Raw genomic sequence first — 17966 nt, forward strand, 5'->3', positions numbered from 1 at the left:
CCAAACACCAACTGAGGCACTGGTAAGGGAAGCCCTGCAAATGCCCCCACTGCAGAAAAAGCTTCTTGCACTGCTCCAGCTTCATCCCCCATTGGAGGATCCCCTTTGGGAAGAGCCCTGGTGATCCATGTTCCCTGTCATTAATGCTTGGAAGACACCTGTCCCTCTTCCTGGCCCTGCCAGGAAACTGACCATAGCAACAGGGGGCTGGGGAGGGTTGCCATGGAAACTGTCCAGAGCAATGGGTTCTGGTGATGGGTGCCTGCTAAGGAACTGAGTTGCCACAGGCACTCAGAGGGGTTCCATGGGAGGCGCCCTGATGTTTTAAGATTTTCTAAGATATTGACATTCTTGTAGCGAACTTTCTCACACACTTGCTGTGAATAACTCATTGTTTTGCATTCCTTTATGGAGAAGGAGAAAGTTGATGGACTCTTGGTTTGTCCAGTGTCATTGGAGAGGTGGCACTGTCACGCTCCAATCCACTGTCACTCTTGGGAAACTATAAATGTTGGAGTCAGAAAATTAACTTCCCTTTTTTTTTCACCATGACAACAGCGATGTGTGCTTGTGTTCTTTCATGTCCTATAGCAACACATGGGGACATTCCAGGAGTCTCCAGGTTGTTCCAGAGCTGGAATGTCGCAGGCAGAGACAGGGGCTCCATGGAGACCTCCCAGGGCTTTCTGGGGATGGTAAAGAGCCCTGTGGTCAGAGGCAGTCACAGCCATTCCATGGTGACATCCCAGGGCACCTTGGGCTGCAAAGGCACCGATCTGTCACAGGAACTCACGGGGGCTCCACGGTGACATCCCAGGAGTCCCCAGGCTGCCAAAGAGCCAGGATGTCCCGGACACTCACAGGGGTTCCTGTCATGGGCACAGTGGGAGCTGCAGGCAAAAGCTTTGTTTCTTTTTTGAGGAAACTCCTGCTGAGTCATGGGATGGAGAAATGACACCCAGCAGCCACCACAGAACCCATAAAACACTCCAGAACCCCTAGACTTCTAAAATTTCTTCTCAGAGAGGAGACTGGGAGTGGCTGGATCCAATCCCAGCCCCAGACATTGAGAAAGATGCAAAAGATTGGACAGGGGGAATTGAACTTGTCCCACAGGATTAATGATGGAATACCTGAGAGATTTCTAGAAATACAGCTCTGATTGATTCTGATCATGATTAGACAGAAAGATCTTGATCAGAGTTATTTCCTCCACAGCACTGGAGCTCTAACAATTAGAATATTCTGCTCTAGGCAGCAATTTTGAAGTCAACAGAGCCTTGCTGGAGTTGTTGGAGCCCATTGCAGGCAGAGCCTCCTGCTCCAGCAGGAACTGCCTTTCCTGTGCCATGAGCAGGGCAGGTCCCGCTGCAGGAAAAGCCCCAGGTCAGCCCCAGCACAGGGAAGGGCTCGGGCACAAGGGCAGAGCGCCGTGCTGGGAGCTGTGCCAGGGAGAGCCTGAGGCACCAAAGGCACCTTGGCAGCAGCAGCTGCTTGCAGGCCATGGCCAGAAGCCTCCCTTGGCAGCCTGGCCTGGTGGCCACCACTGCAGAGCTGCTGCCTCAGGGCTCATTCCTGGCTGGGCTTGAAAAGCCACTTCTGCTCCAGAAGCCTGAATGGGAAGCCATTGGCCTCAGCACCTCGGGGACAAGATATTAATGACAAAACTCTTCATGCCAGCAGAGCCAAGGCAGGGGCAGAGGAAAGGGGAGAGCCAGGCCCAGGGGACAGGGCTGCCATGGTGATGGCTGTGAGGCCACTGCCCCTGCAGCAGCCTGGCTGCCCTCAGCAGACATTCTGGCCAGAAGCCTTGTGAGGGCACCCAGCACAGCAGAGAACACACACTACGGGAATTCTGTTCTTGGGGTGGGGAGGGTTTCACTGGGTCAGGCTGCACAAAGCTCCTGCTCTTGGACAATTCCTGGGATAGGGCATCCAATTCTCTAGAAAAACAGCTGCAGTTTCATGCCACTTTCATAATTGTAGAATATTTCTTCCTTCTAACAAATGTAAATCCACCCTCATTCAGTTTAAAGATATTGACCTTTTTTCTGTCATGGCATGGCAAGATTTGGGAGAAAATAACTTTGACCACAATTTTTCCATTTTCACAGACCTTTTTTTTTCCCAAAAATCTCCCAGGATGGGGTTTTGGAGGCCTCACCACAAAACCAGCAGGGGGACTCTGCAGGCTCTGGGCTCAGTGGTGTGGAGACTGAGGAGAGAACAGGAGTAGCCTGGGAGGGATGGAAGGCTGGTTTCAGAGGGGCTGGAGCTTTTCTTCATAGTGGGAATGAGCCTGAAGAAGACATAATAGCACCAAGAGCAGCTGGGGAGGTGCAGAGTGGACACCAGGAGAAAGGAATTTCCCTGCCAGGGCAGGGCTGTGGTGCAACAGGTCCCCAGCTGTAGCCTGGAGCAGCCCAAGGCTCTGTGTGGGCAGGCAGAGGCAGGCAGGAGGCAGAGCTGTCAACAAAGGAAGGGCCCAGCCAGGTGGGGCAGCTGGGGGATGCTGACAGCCTGCAGGGACAGAGGCGCAGGGCAGGGACAGCCTGGGCTGCACAGGGATGGGCAGCAGCGGCAAGACAGCCCTGCCAGAGCCAACTTGGGCAGCACTTTGGCCATGGCTGCTGGCCCTGGGCCTGAGGCCATGTGAGAGTCTGTCCAAAATATCCTTCATTTTTGCCTCATGGCTGCCATGAAGAGGGACCATCAAAAAACTAAAAATGCTGAACCAGTGGTGGGGGGAGGAAATCATGTGTCTCTTAGCTCACTGTTTCCAGAGGTGTTTTTTGCTATACGCAACACTGAACTCGAAGGAGCACCCTGCCCTTTTCTCTGAACAATGGTCCTGGAATTTCTCTCTGCCTCCTGGCCTGGCTGGTTTGAGCTTTAGCGTGGTCCCTCCTCCAAGAGTAGACCCCTCTAGCCCATTCTCAACCATCAGGATTGACACGTAGAGATGTAGGCCTCTTCATCAAGGACCCAAGACATGAAACCCCTGTGTGAGAAGGCTCCCTCTCACCTTCTTTCAGAGACTGGGACTGAAACCCTCCCAACTTGGGGGAGCTGTGCAGAGGGCAGGGAGGAAAGCTGCCCAGAGCAAGCACAGGTGCAGGCAGTGGGCCATGAAAACAATGGTTCTTGCTTGCTGCCTGGCTTGACTTTGTTCACCCCTGAACAAATACTATTCTTTCCCCCTGAAGACCTTTGCTTTGGTTGTGAAATTCATTCCCCCTTTCCCCAACAAAAAATAGTATAACGTGGGGTCCAGATGAACCTCCGAGATCTCCCCGGATGTGGCCTGGCAGACTCCATTGGCTGGATCCCAAAGGATAACGCAGCACCACGTTTGGTAGCTATAACCCACCCCTCCTCTTCCTTCCTCTTTTCCTTATTTTCTCCTTTGTTCCCCTGGTTCCCCTCACCAATGCATTTCTGTTGTGGTTATTTCAAGAAAATTGCACTTGTTGATTGTTACTGCAAATCCCCTGTGCCGTGTTGGTTTTTTTTGCACCCTGAGATCACCCCTACGAACCATCACATCATCAATTCACTAGGACGGATCATGACAAATGGTCTCCATGATTCCATGGGGCCTTGCAATGTCACAATGATCTCCATGGATCCATGGTGTCCCTCAGGATCACAACGGCCCTTTGGCTCCACGAGGCCCTGAAATGCAGCAATGGCCTCTTGGTTCCACAAAGCCCCGCTGCTTCACACTGGCCCCTTGGGACCATGCAGCCCAACACAGCCACAGTGATGTCCTTGGTTCCATGAGGCCTCACAGTGTCACAATGGCCCCATGGATCCATGGTACTCTGCAGTGTCACAATGGCCCCTACATGTCACAAGGCTCAAAAAAGTCACAATGGTCTCCATGGCTCCTCAAGACGCACAGTGTCACAATGGCCCCATGGATCCATGGCACTCACAGTGTCACAATGATCTCCTTGGTTCCACAAGTTCCTACAGTGTAACAGGTTCCACAAGGGCCTGCAGTGTCACCATGGCCCATTGGCTCCACAATGCCCCGCAGTTGTTTCCATAGGAAGGAAACAAGTGAGCCCCAATGTGCAGGGGCAGATGAGAGGCAGTCACCAGAGGCCAAGGCTAGCCAGACTTGACTATTAGCAAATTTTATCTGGGAGCAACACTTGGATATAGGGAATTTTAGAGGTGGAATCCTAATTTCACCCATGGGAGGCTAGACAAGAAAGACAGTTCTTTTCCACAGGAATAAAAACACAGAGCCCCGGTGTCTCATGGTCAGATGGGAAGTGGTCCTTGGCATGTCTAATTCAGTGGGACCTGTCAGACAGCCCCCAGGAGGCCAAACCAGGCAGACCTGTTCCATGTTCCCCTGATTTCATGGAGTCCCATACTGTCACAATGGTCCCCTTGATTCCATGAGGTCTTGCAATGTCACAATGGTTTCTTGGTTTCATAAGGCCCACATGGCTCCATGCGGTTCTGCTGTGTCACATTGGCTCCTTGTTCCTATGGGCCCCACAGTTTGATCATTGACCCTTGCTTCTATAGGGCCTCTGAGCTGCACAATGGTCTCCTTGATTCCATGAGGTTCCATAGTCTCACCGTGGTGTCCTTGGACCCGCATTGTCACAACTGACCCATGGTTTCATGAGGTTCTGTAGTGTCACCATGGTCGCTGTCAGAGGCTGGATGATGGATTGATGTCCCGAGACACCTTGGGATGCTCGGAATGCCCGTGTGGGGCCAGGGCCGGGTCAGGCCTTGGTTTGTGGTGGGACAGAGCCCCGCTCCCAGCCCTGGCCTGGCAGAGCTGTCAATCACACAGCAGGGGGTGATGTTAACCCAGCTCTGCTTAGCCCAGCTGTTAATCAATCAATCACACACTAGCAGCTGGTGCTACCCTGGCTCTGATTGGACAAGCAATTGGCAGTCCCACCCACAGGCGGGCTCATGAAGGCCCAGGGGGTTAAAAGCCGGAGCACGAGGCCAGACCATGGTCTGGGTCCTGCCTTCTCCTGGGGTTTCTTTGTTAGTGATGCTGGAACCTGAGCAGTTGGTACCTATGCGTGTGTCTTTCTATGGATCTTCTGTCTTTCTGTTGTTTGCTATTTCTTCTCCTTCTAATCTTACTTAGCTGGAACATTTTTGGGTAACTTAACATCTTAAGGGATAAAGGTTTTTAGATTAAATTTGCTAAGTTATTGAATTTAATGCTATGATAAGGGTTTCATATTGAAGTGGATGTTGTATTAAACCCTTTGCAAAAGTTCCTTGATTGTCTATATTTTGCCAATAATATTTTGTGTCATTTTGACCTCTTAGCTAGTTGATCGGAGCATGGTGCTGGTATCAGTGGGCTGTGGGTTCAACCCTGTGTGGGCCATTCACTTAAGAGCTGGACTTGATGATCCTTCTGGGCCCTTCCTACCAAGAATATTCTTTGCATCTGTCCATGTTGAGAATATCTGGTTGGTGTTTCTCCTGTGCACCAAACTCAAGTCAAGGAACCTTTGGTTACCCCCAGCATTTCAGTGATCTGGGGTGTTGGCGCCCTGCAGGCTCACAATGGCCTCTTGTTTCCATGAGGCCCCACAGTGTCACACTGGCCCCTTGGTTCCATGGGCCCCAACAGTGCCACCATGATCCCCTTGGTTCCACAACTTCCCACAGTGTCCCACTGGCCCCTCAGTTCCATGAGGATCTGGAGTGTCACATAGGTTTATGGCATTTGTCCTTGCTGCCCTTCACATCCCCCTGGCCCACAAACAGCCCTGAGCCAGCCGTGAGGGACAGGCCCTGCTGTCCCAGGCTGGGCTCAGGGCTTGGCCTTTCTGCTTCCCCCAACCAGCCCAGGCCTTGCTCACCACTGCAGTTCCCTGCTCAGAGCCTTGGGCTCCCTGCAATCCTGGCCTCAAGGATCTGCTCTCAGCAGTACCTGGGCAGCCTTTGGCACTCCCTGCCCTCAGTGGGGCCCAGCCATGCTCCAAGGCACTTGGAGTTTTGCTGCTGACTCCTTGAGCAGCTTCTTCATCCTTCTCTCTGTGCCTGAGGCTCCTGGACCCAGCTCCAAACCCACCATGGGGATCATGAAAATACAGAATGCCCTCGGGAGCTCTTTGTCTCCCTTCCATTGTCTTTGAGTCTCCAGGGTTTGTGCAGTGATTAGAGTCAGTTTGGAGTTCTGTTCAGGAGGATGATTTCAAAGTGCACCTCATGATTTTTCGTTTTTTAATCATGAGTATTGTTTTTTATTTTTCAGTTCAGAGAAAAGGTAACTGAAGCTTTCCCCAAGTGATCTTGATGCTGAATGTCTCCTTAGGAGGTCTGGGCACAGAGAAGAATGACACCCTTGCAAGCTGACTCTGTTTGGACAACCTGCTCCTCATCCCCGGCCTCACCATGTCTGACATCATCCACCTGGGACTAACATCCCAAAATATATTAAAAAGAAAGTAATTTATTATTTATTTTTAATATTTTTCAATTAAATGTATTTATTGTATTTATTTCTTATTTGTAATAATAGTTGTTTCATTTTTATTACCTAATTTTATATTTATATCAAAAATCTATCCGTGTTTAGCAACCAGTAAAATTAATGGTAACTGGTTCTAAGTATCACAATTCCCTTCATTCACTAATTCACCTCTATTGGTTATTAATTTTTACCCTCTTTCTGCTACTTCACCCTATGTTTAGTCCTTTTGTAATGTTTTTAATCCTGTTTTTCTCACACATGGTTCAAGGGGGCACTTGGGCTTACACGGAGATAATTTTGAGGCACATTTGGGGCAGTTTTGGGTCTGGGGAGGGAATTCAGAGAGAACTTGAGCGTCGGGAGAACACTTGGGGGAGCCGGGTGGGAAATGGGGGGTGGGGGAAGGCACTCAGGGATTCTGAGGGACAATTCGGGGTCCAGGGGACCCCTTGGGGATGCAGGGAGACCCTTGGAGGTCAGGGAGGGGAATTTGGGGCCCTTGGGGGGCTCTAACGGGGCTCTCTGGGCGCGGGGGTGAAGGCGGAGCGCTAATGGCGCCCTGCAGAGCGCGGGGTGTGACGGGAAATGAAGTCTCGGCTGCATTCAAACGCCACGAGCGCCGCGGAGCATGATGGGAGATGTAGTCCCGGAAGTAGCTCCACTGCAGCACTTGGGGGTCCGGGCAGCCAATTGTGGGTGCGGGCGGCCACTTCGGGTCCTCAGGGGGCACCTGCGAGGAACCTATGGTGCCGGGAAGCCCTTGGGGGACACCTGGAGAGTCGTTATGGGTCCCTTTGGGGCACGGAACATGACGGGACTTGTACGGCCGGAACGGGCTCTGGGGTCGCAGGGCATATTGAAGATGGTGGTCCGGCTACAAAGACGCTCTACGGTGCGCAGAGCATCACGGGAGATGAAGTCTCGGCTGCACTGGCACTCAGTGAATGCCGCGGTGCATGATGGGAGATGTAGTCCCGAAAGGACCCATTGCTCACTGTCATCCTCCCCAGCCCATTCCATCATTCCAGAGGCTGGTCCATCACAGGGGATGTCCTAAATCCACTCGGTGCCTGCTTCTTCCCCAGGTGTCTGTAAGGTTGCTTTGGCAATGAGTACCACACTCTGATTAAATTCTTTCATGGGGCACCTGTGCCCATAGCACCCATTTCCAAGCTCAGGACAGTGTCCCAGGCAGTGACATGGGACACAGGGTCTGTCTGCAGTCATCCAGCGGTTGTTCTCGCCACCACAGGCACACAGCACTTGCCGTGGTGGGTTTGGGGGATAGTCAGTCTGCCAGGACTCCCCACACTTATATTCCAGCCCTCAGGAGCAAAATCCTCCCCAAAAAGGTTTTTTATTTGGGAGGTCAAAAACTCTTTATTTGATATTTCGGAGCCCAAATCCTCCCTAAATGAGTGTTTCTTAGCTCCCTAAACTGGTATTTCAGACACCAAAATATCCTTAAATTGATGTTTCTCAGCCCAAAATCTCTCCAAATTGCTGCTTCTGAGCTAAAAATAGCCCTAAGTTGCTTTCGTTGAGACTCGGAGCTCCCAAAATATTTTTTTTTTCCCCGAGCCAAAAGCCTCCCAAAATCAGTGTTCTGGAGTCTAAAAGCCCCCAGAATTGCTAATTCTCGGCCCCAAAGCTCCTGAGCTCACCATTCTGGCCCCGAAGCTGCTGACACAGGGGTTTCTAAGCCATGAAGTTCCCAGATCAGTGTTCCAGAGCCCTGACGCCCCTCACTCACGCCCTGTGCCTGGTGTGCCATCAGCCCGTGGGGTTGATCCCAGCCAGGGAGGCTCCGGGAGCGATGGGCGGGGAGCGCTGGCTGTGCCCATTTCCCACCCCCAGCCAAGGAACCGCTCCCTGACCGGGGAAACCTCATTTAGGGGAAATCGGTGTAAAACTGGGAAAGGAGCTGCGGGCAGAGAGGGAGGAGCCCGTGGGTGCGGGAACGGGTCGGGCACAGTGAGCTAGTGAGCTGTATCTATCCCAGTTTTTAAGCAGTGCTTGCGCCCCAGCGCAGAGCGGCTTCTCCCCTGACCTGTCCCAGGTAAGCGCCTGCCCCTTGCTCCCGGGTTTCCTCAGGGCTTGCTCCTTCTGCTCCCGAAACTGATGTTTCTCAGCCCAAAAGTTCTATAAATCGCTGTTTTGGAGCTCCAAAGCTCCCTAAATAGGGACTACAGAGCCAAAAATCGGCTTAAATTGGTTGTTTTGGAGCCCAAAAGCTCTCTAAATTGTTCTTTTTGCTCTGAAAATATCCCAAAATCACTCTCCCTGATTCCCAAAGCTCCCAATATGATTTTTTCCCAGCCTTAAACTCCCCAAATCAGGGTTTCATAGGCATGTGTGTCCCTAAATTGGTGTTTAAGAGCCCCAGTGCTCCCTAAATCAGTATTTTTGCACCCAAATGCTGTTTCAGGTCCCAAAAACATGCCCAGGTGGGTGAGCCCCAATGCTCCTGAGACTCCTGTATTCTCAGCTGTGAAGTTCCCCAAATACCAATTTTTGAGGCCAAAAGTGCCCTGAAATGGTATTGCTGAGCCCCAAAGTATCCTAAATTGCTGCTTTTGTGTCCCAAGTCTCTGGACACTGAGTTTTCTGAGCCCCAAAGCTCATTAAATTGATGTTTCTGAGCCCTGAAGCTCCCCAGGTTGCTTTCCCTGACCTGCAAAGCTTCCTGAGATCCCATTTTGAGTATTGCAGTTCCTTAAGCATTCGCTTCTGAGCCCAAGAGCTCCCTAAATTGGAATTTTGAGCTGAAAAGCTGCCTAGAGGGGACTTTCTGAGGCGAAAAGTTCCCCCAATCAGTGGTTTTGAGTCAAATGCTCCCTAAATTTGTGTTTCTCAACCCCAATGCTGCCTAAAGTTGAGGCTTCTTCAGAACCCAAAATCTTTCTAAATCAGTGTTTGGGACCCCAGAGCTCCCAAACTTGCAGTTTCTTAGTCCAAATGCTCCTGAGTGGGAGTTTCTGAACCCCTGAGAACCCAAAATTGCTGGTTTTGATCTCAGAAGCTGCCTACATCATTTTTGTTCAGAGCCAAACCCATCCCTAGATGGTTTGGAAGGCTGTGCCTGAGTGCTGGTGGAATGCAGAGGAAGGGGAGAGGCTCTGCCAGAGGAGTGTCAGGGAGGATGAGGATGGGAGGTGTGAAGAGCAGCTGGGATACCTGGACATCCTCAACAGGATGGGCAGAGGTTAAGTTGACTTGTGTGAGTGAGCAGTGGAGGGGTCAGAAAGGGGGGACGCTGCCTTGCCAGCTCAGAAACCCCCTGATCATCAGGGAGAGTGGGCAGAAGAGCTCTGGGGGCAGCCTGGAGTGGTCTCAGGCCAGTGAGCAGGTTCCCATGGGAATGGCAGCTGCCCTGACATCCATGGCCAGGCACAGCAAAGGGCTCCAGCAGCATGGGGGATCCGGGAGCGATGGCTCAGCAGAGCTGCCTGGTGCGTGGATGGGGGGTGCTCACGGGGAGCTGCTCCTGCCCCACACAGGGATGAGCTCCTCAGTGCCAGCCTGGGCTGTCACAGCCGGGAAATAGCGGGGTCCAGGCACCGAGGGGCAGGGACTGAGGCCAGCAGCAGAGCACACAGCTGGGGCTGCAGAGGAGAAGGCTTTGATGGGCTGAACCAGCAGCTGCGGAGGGTTCCCACCCCCACGGGCTCCTCCCCCCCCCCCAGCACCTCCTTTCTCCGTTTGACACTGATTTCCCATAAATGCCTATCAGGAAATATGCCGAGCTTTCCAGGGCAGCCTCTTCTGAGGGCAGGAATGGTCTCTTCAAGAGCCAGGAGTAAAGCACTCCTCTCCTGAGGCTCTCGGCTGAACTGAGCAAGCTCCAGGTGAAAAGGCAGCGCTTGGGAGAGGGAGCACACGGGCCAGCAGCCAAACAAGGCAGCAGCACCCGGGGCTGTGTGAGCAGGAGCCCAGCCAGGGAAAGGGCTCAAGTGCTGAGTCCAGTTCTGCCAGAGGGGATTGAGTGGGAAAAGCTCCCTGGACCATCCTGGGGCCTTCACTGGGTTTTGCTGAGACCTGAAGGAGCCCTGCTGCCCTCCAGGGCCCCCAGGGCTTTCAGTGTCTTTGCCTCATCAAGGCCCAGCTGTGCTGCAGAGGGTGGGGGACCAGTCAGGAAGGGTTGGAGGGAGACCACAAAGTTAATATTCCATAGAATTCCCATTCAAAGTCGATTGTCCCTTCCTGCCCTCAGTCTACAGACACTAATCCAGTTCCTAATTCATTCCTACGTAGAGAAAAAATGGTCAATTCAGGCTTTACTTATTTATTTCATGGGTTTTTTTCTGATAGCAAAAATTGTTACCATGACTCTTGCTACACATTAAATGGGAAAAAAGTGAAAAGTAAGTAGCATATTGATTAGACACAGCCTGGTTGCCATGAATACATTATGGATAATTGTTTGTTGCTTTGATCTTGGCTGATTGGAAAAATTTTTAGTCTGAATATAGAATGAATAATTATTTCATGGAGTGACTAGAACTTAATTTAATTTTTATATTTAATATTATTAGCTCACCTTAGCACACCAGAAAAAGCATAATGAGATTTCACCACCACTCATACAATCCTCCTGGATTTAACTCACATGCTCGTAATAATGTTTTATTGCACTCAATGCATAATTCAAAATGTCTAATTTATTGGGCATCTGTTGGCAGACCAGATTCTCTTGGTCTCTGGGCAACAAAGCCATCACTGACAATGTGGCAGAGAGAGTTTCTTCTTTTTTTGTTTCTTTTATTTATTCCATATTTTTTCTGTCTTCTCTTACCCCTGCCCCGCCCCCCTTTTCTTTTTTATTCTCCTCCCTTCTCCTGTCTTTCCCCCTTCCTTTTCTTTTTCCCCCTCAAAGCTTCAGCTTTGGCTCAAGAGTGCAGATGTGGCCCTGCATAAAATAATTCTCCTGTCTAAAGCAGTTGTCAGGGCTCCTTCCAAATATGAGAGACAGAGAGGACAATGTGTCTCTGTCTGTGAGAAGTGGGGTGACCCATCCCTGGAAGCACAACCATCTTTCCATGAGCGGTGATCTGAGCTAATGTCTGTGCTCATCAGTGATCAATGGCAGAGGTACATCCAGGACAGCTCCACGTGCACATCATCTACTCATTGTTACTGTTTGAGAAGCCATCACGCTATTGCTCTGCTTTCAGGAGAAAACTCCTCAAACTCTGAGCATTTTTTGCCATTTATATGCTTTCCCTCCTTTCAGACCAGAGCAAAACAGTAAAATGTAGTGGGAGGAGATGGAGCAGGGTTCATTCCTGGGAAATCACCCCTGGCATTTCCTGTCTGATACCTTCAGTTAGACCCGTGGGACAGCCATGGGCCCTGGGGCTGTGACTTCTCGTGGTTCCCTGCTGGCATTTCTCTATTTCTAATCCTCCCCTCTTTTCCTCACCTGGGTCTATCCTCTCCTTGAACACCAGGAAAGCTTTCTGGACATGCAGCAGCTTTTGGCAAGGGGTCCCTTAATTCAGTCCAGGTCCTCCTTCTCTGGAACGTGGCCAAAGAAAACAGAAAGTCCCAAGGAGCAGACAGCCCAGGGAAATGGAGTGCAAGAAAGAGGGAGAGCAGAGCACAGCAGTGAGTTGTGCCCTGAGCAGACCTTTCCTCACTCTTGAGCAGTCCCTGTTTCTGCCTTCACCTCGTCCCTGCTGCTCTGATGGATGTGCTCAGAAGGGACAGGCAGCTTTGTTGGAAGGGTCAGCAGGGCCCTGCTTTCTGCAGCCAGCTGTGCAGAAGAGGATATTTGGGAAACTTCCCAGTCTGACCCTTCCCAAGGCTCTCTGGCCATCACACTCCGGCCACCAGAGGTGTTCAGTGTTGGGAGGAGCCCCTCCACAGCAGTGGCTGCAGTGCCCCAATGGGCCCTGCTGGACTCCCCACACCCAGCCCCTGTGTCCTCCCTGGTTCCAGCCCAGGCTTCCCAGAGCAGTCTCAGCTGTCTGATTCCATAAAGCCATTTATTCCCAGTGCAGTGACACAGGAACAGCCTGAGCTGTTCCCCCAGCAAGGGAGCCCCTCAGTTTTATCCCCTCAGTCTGGATGCCCAAGGCTCGAGTCTGGCTCTTCCTCCCGGGCCCTCAGCTCCTGCTGGGTCTCTCGGTGTCCCTTCCCCAGCGGTGCCACCACTCTTGGTGCCCTTTGTTGGGCTCTGTTGGCCATTCATGAGCTCCTGTCTCGGGCTCCCACCTGGAGCTCAGCTTGCATCAGGCACTGCAGCTGCCCCAGCCACCTGCACCAGGTGTGTTCACAGCCAGGAGAGGGGAGAGTGGGAGTGAGGTGATTTCAGTTTTGTCTTTGTTACCCAGCTTGCTGCTCTATTGGGAATTGCTGAAAAAGCAAAGCAATCATCCCCAAGTGGAGTCTGGTTTGCCCATGGTGGCAGCTGGAGAGGGATGTCCCAGGCTTTATGTGAGCTCTTCAGTTGTATTTTTTCCTCCTGTCCAGTTGAGGAGGGGGAGTGAGAGAAGTTTGATGGGCATTTGGCAGCCAGCCTGTAAATATTCTCAGTTCAGTCAAAGAATGAACAGAGACAATTTCTCACAAACTGAACCTAACAATCCTAGAAAAAAAAAATATCAAACAATTATTATCTCTCTTTCTATAACCATTGTTTATAAAAATGGTTTGCTAGAGTGTACTAATCATAATGCATCACTAGTGTGAGAGGTTTTCACCTTAAGACCAATCAGGTCTTAGGTCCACTACTGTTCCTATATGAACTGTATATTTCTTAATACTGTACACGAATAATAAAGTGTCTTTCATGCGTTCTGCATCATGGAATGATTGGTAATTACTCTCTGGTCGGGACACTTCCTGCGTCGACTCCAGCCAAGGTCACTTGTCCTTTCACCATAGATTTCTTCATAGCTGGTCAGGATAACCTCCAGGATTTGAGTCTGAAGGAATGGAAAATGGTCCCTTGCCTCTGAGGAAAATATGACTGGGGTTGAACACCAGGTTCTGCACTCTGCAAAAGCAGAAGGTCTTAATTTTTACCAAGGAAGATGAAGTGTGTGTCTGTGAGAATTCACAGAGCTCCAGGGCAGACAAGATGGGTTAGGGACCAGCTGGGAGTGCAACAGAACATCTTATCAACTGCCTTGTCTTCTCTAGTGCTGAGATGTTGCTCACCACAGAGATTTTGCCCCTCTTTTCCCTTGCATTGCAGAGTGAACCTAGAGAAAATGATACGGGAGACCAGAAGCAAGGACTGAATATCTTGGAAAGAGCTGTATTCTGTTTGGACAGTGATGGAAAGGAAAATCAGTAAATTAAAAAACCCTGAGTAAATCAGAGGTTTGAGTAGTATATTTTGAGGGATATATGTGTCACAAAAAAGCTCTTAAATGCATTTTTTAAAACCTAAGGGGAAATATCATCGTTAAGCTTCCTCTTTTTCATTTTTCTTTTTGTTTTCAGGTGAACCTAATGGCCACAAAAAAAGGCAGTTCTTGGCAGCATGACCAAGGAGGCCAATTTGAGTTCATAAGTAAGTGTGGACTCATGGCTCCCATTGCTCTTGCCTGTGCCCATCCTTGGGAACCTTGGATGGGATGTGTTATCCCTGAGAGAAGTGAGGCCAATGGAGATCTCTCCCATGAACACATTGCCTGCAGAACCCCTTCCAGAGCCCAGCTGAAGGCCTGGCCTTTGGGCTGGGATCAGTTTGGTCAGAGGGGTGACCTCCTTTGACCAGGGACACATCCTACTCTAGTGGGGGATGTTGCTGAGCAGGGCTTTGAGGGTCAGGCTGAAATGAATGTGCCAAGGGACAGTGAAGGGGCCTGGGAGGTTCCTCTCCACTCCTGGTGTGTGGCAGAAGAGTCTCACCCTCTTGTGGGTGGCTGTGCTCTGGTGGGACTGAGGCACCTGTGTGGTGCCCGAGTGCTGTGGCAGCTGAGGCAGCTCCCTGGCCCAGGAGAGCCTCAGTGGGCCCGAGGGTCAGGAACTCCCCAGCACTGCATGGGGCTCCTGGGCCAGCTGTGGGATGTGTTCTGCCCCAGAACCTGCTCAGTGCAGCCCTGGAGTTCCTTGGGGAAAGGTCCTTGTTAAATACCCTGTCTTTGATTTTATTTTCATGTGCATCTGATGTCCAGTGTCTGTGGCTGCTGGCTGTCTGGCTCAGAAAGGTGTAGAAGCACTATTCAAAGAGCTAAGTAAGTGTGCTGGATCCCATTGCTCTTGTCTGTGGCCATCCTGGGAACCCTTGGGGTGGGATGGGATGTGTTATCCCTGGGAGAAGTGAGGCCAATGGAGGTCTCTCCCCTGAGCACATTGCCTGCAGAACCCCTTCCAGAGCCCAGCAGAAGGCCTGGCCTTTGGGCTGGGATCAGTTTGGTCAGAGGGGTGACCTTCTTTGCCCAGAGACATGTTCTCCTCTAGCAGAGGTGTTCCTCACAGTTGGTAATGGTTTCAAAGACACAGCACATCCCTTCTGGGATTTCCTTTCCTTTCTTTGAGCACTAAAGGAGGAATCTTACCCTGGGCTTAGCTACAGGGACAAAAGGCAGAAGCCTTTCTGTGCAGGTGAGTGCCAGTCCTTGCCCACACTACCTGGAAACGGAACCCTGCCAAGCAGGAAGGAGATCCAGAGCTCTGTCCTGCATGAGGGCCCAGTGCAGTCAGATTGAGCAATCCCACCTGTCCATAAATTCCCATTTCCAAAGGCCTCCAGCCAGTCCTTTGTTACATTGCCCATCCCCATGCAGATGCCCAGGATGCCAGAGTGCAGAGATGTCCCAGCAGAGGGTTTTCCCAGCACAAGCAGAAGGAGAGAAACAAAAAACCAACCTGTAGAAGACCTAAGAACAGACCTGTGGGAACCCAGAACATCCCTCTGGCAGTCCAGGATGGCCAGGACCCATGCCAGGGGGCTCAGAAGCCCTGGCACAGAGCCCAAAACACCAGTGGGTTTGATTATGACCCGTAGAGCAAAATACAAACCTTATATGAAGATCAGCAGGCCACAACAGTTTAGGTAGAATATTAGTGAAGTTATCACAGGGTGGAAAAGTAGATTTTGGGGTTTTTGGTATGGGGGTTCAGGAGGCAAGATGGAGGGAACTGGGTGTGTCCAGCCTTTCTCCTTCTTCTTCTTGGCCTTCATCTTCTGCTGTGATGTTGGCACTTACCGATTGGTTTAGAGTAGAAGCTCACTGTCTAACATAGGTGATAGGTATTGGAAAGTAATTGTAAACATTGTACACGCAGTTTTTAGTATAAAGACATAACACCGCCCTGGGGGCAGGCAGAGTGCCTCAGACTGTCCTGCTGAGCTGACCTCGGCAGGGCAGGAGAAAATTTTTTTATAGATAAGATAAAATAAACAACCTTGAGGCTGAGAAATGAAGAGCCCTGACTCCTTCTTCAAGCGCCGGGCTGGGAAAAGAGACTTTGAACTTTTCTTGGGGTCACTCTGAGCAGCAAGAGACCCTGAGACATTGGCGTCCCTGGTGGGCTCCAAGAGGGCACCCAGGTGGGCTCTTGGCAAGCAGCCACGCCACAGCCATCAGCTGTTGAAACCCAGCCCGAGAAGGAAAGGAAACAGGCACTCTCAAGGGAAAAATCCAGAAAGAGCATCTCGACCTCTGCTGAGAAGATTCATTTCAAGCTCGACCTGGAAAGAGGAGGACCAGAAGCACGCCTGGAAACCCTCACCTGCGAGCTGCTGGACGGTGACCAGGGCAAACTCCGGACTGACCTTGCAGATGATTCAGCTTTTGGTAAGAAAAGTCAAAATTGAGAACATGGGGGAGACATGTTCCCAGGAACAACCCAGCATCTTGTCAGCCCTACAGGGCATGGCAGCCACACACCCTGTGAAAATCTCTGAAAAAAGATAAACGGCCTTGAAGCTTTTATCCCCAGCAAGGGTAATGTTAGAGGCAATTTCGTGGAATTCCGCGGGGGCTGCCAGCTATCAGCAGGCAGCAGTATTCTCTCGAGGATGGGGGAAGTCATCCTGCCATCAGCAGGCGGCAGTTGCCCTTACCGACCATAGAGGGACAAAGGTAATCCCCAGCAAACAGGTGTGGGAGGAATTGGCATCATCTCCACAGTGCCCAGGGTCCCATGGGTCCCCAGAACGCCCAGAACTCTCAGGGGGAGGAGGGCGGAGGGGGTCGGGGAACCCGGGGCAGAGCCGCTTCTCGGCGACTGGCGAACCCGTGCCACGGCGGCGCCGGCCGGCAGCAGCCCGGGGGGGCCGCAGAGGCGGCCGTGGGGGCTGCGGAGGCCGGCGGGGGCCCACGGGGGCAGCGGGGCAGTCGCAGGCACAGCAGCGGCGGAGGCGATAGCGCGCACGGCGGTGCCCGGATCGCAGCAGCGGGCGGTCGGCAGCGTGCAGGGCACGGCCGGCGGCTGCGGGGGCAGCGCCGAGCGGGGCCGGGCCGGGCGGAGCGCGGGAGCGGGAGGCGCAGGGCTGGCTGCGCTGGCGGCGGGCGCATGCGCCATGGCGGCGGCGGCGGTTTCACGCAGGGGGTGCCAAAGCCGCGCGCGAAGGGCAGAACCCGCGCGACTGCGATGGCGGCGGCACCCGGGGAACGCGCACGGGCCGCGGCAGCCGCGCCGGGCGGGAGTGAGGCGGACGGGACGGGACGGCTGCAGCGTCCCTGCGACCGCCACGGAGCGCGGCAGGCGCCCGCTGATGACGCACAAACCCGGCAGCCGGAGCGGGGCGGGTTTTTCCCCAGTGCGCAGACGCGGCACGGACGCGGCCGAGCGGGGACCGGAGCCAGAACTGGACCGGGGCAGCGCCGGTGTCGGTCACGGGCACAGGGGGCGTTCCCCAGACCGCGCCTGCGCCGAGAGAAGCGCCGGGGAGGCGCGCTCGGGGCGGGGGCATCCGCACTCCCGTGAGGGCACCGGCAGAGAGCGGGCGCGGTCTGGGTGCAGAGGGTGCCCGAGGGACCGGCCCTGCTCCGGTCCCACGGCAGCGGGCACGCAGCCGGCCCCGGCAGCCAGCACACAGTTTCAGCCTCTATCAAAATCTCAAGCTGGAGATTTTTCGCGGGTGCAGCGCATGTTGTGTGAGGCGCACCGAACTCCTCAACAGCCCGGTCCCACAGAAGTGACGGAAACAGCATTTACCAGATGATCAGGCTTCAGATGCAAAAGCTGGACATGTAAAAAAGCTGTCCAAAATCAGAGTAAAGTGAGAAAGCACACAGACTTTTTCCCAAGATACAGAAAAAGGGGAAACCAGTGCAAATCAGTGGTATTCCAAATATGATATAAATGGAAATCTTCTGTTGTGCAAAATGCCTCTTAGGAAGGGAAACCACTGTAGAAAGATAGAATTATTAGCAATGATTCAATTACATGAAATGTCTCTGAAGACAGAGCATTTGAGAAATATCAATCAGATCCTATCTGTGGGGTCACCAGCTGATTCTCCAATGATTCACAGTTTTGTTGGTATGGAGTTTGTAACCTTTGTTATTTTTGGATTTTATAGGTG

Source organism: Melospiza melodia, chromosome 17 (genome assembly GCF_035770615.1).
Source record: "Melospiza melodia melodia isolate bMelMel2 chromosome 17, bMelMel2.pri, whole genome shotgun sequence".
NCBI classification, from domain to species: domain Eukaryota; kingdom Metazoa; phylum Chordata; class Aves; order Passeriformes; family Passerellidae; genus Melospiza; species Melospiza melodia.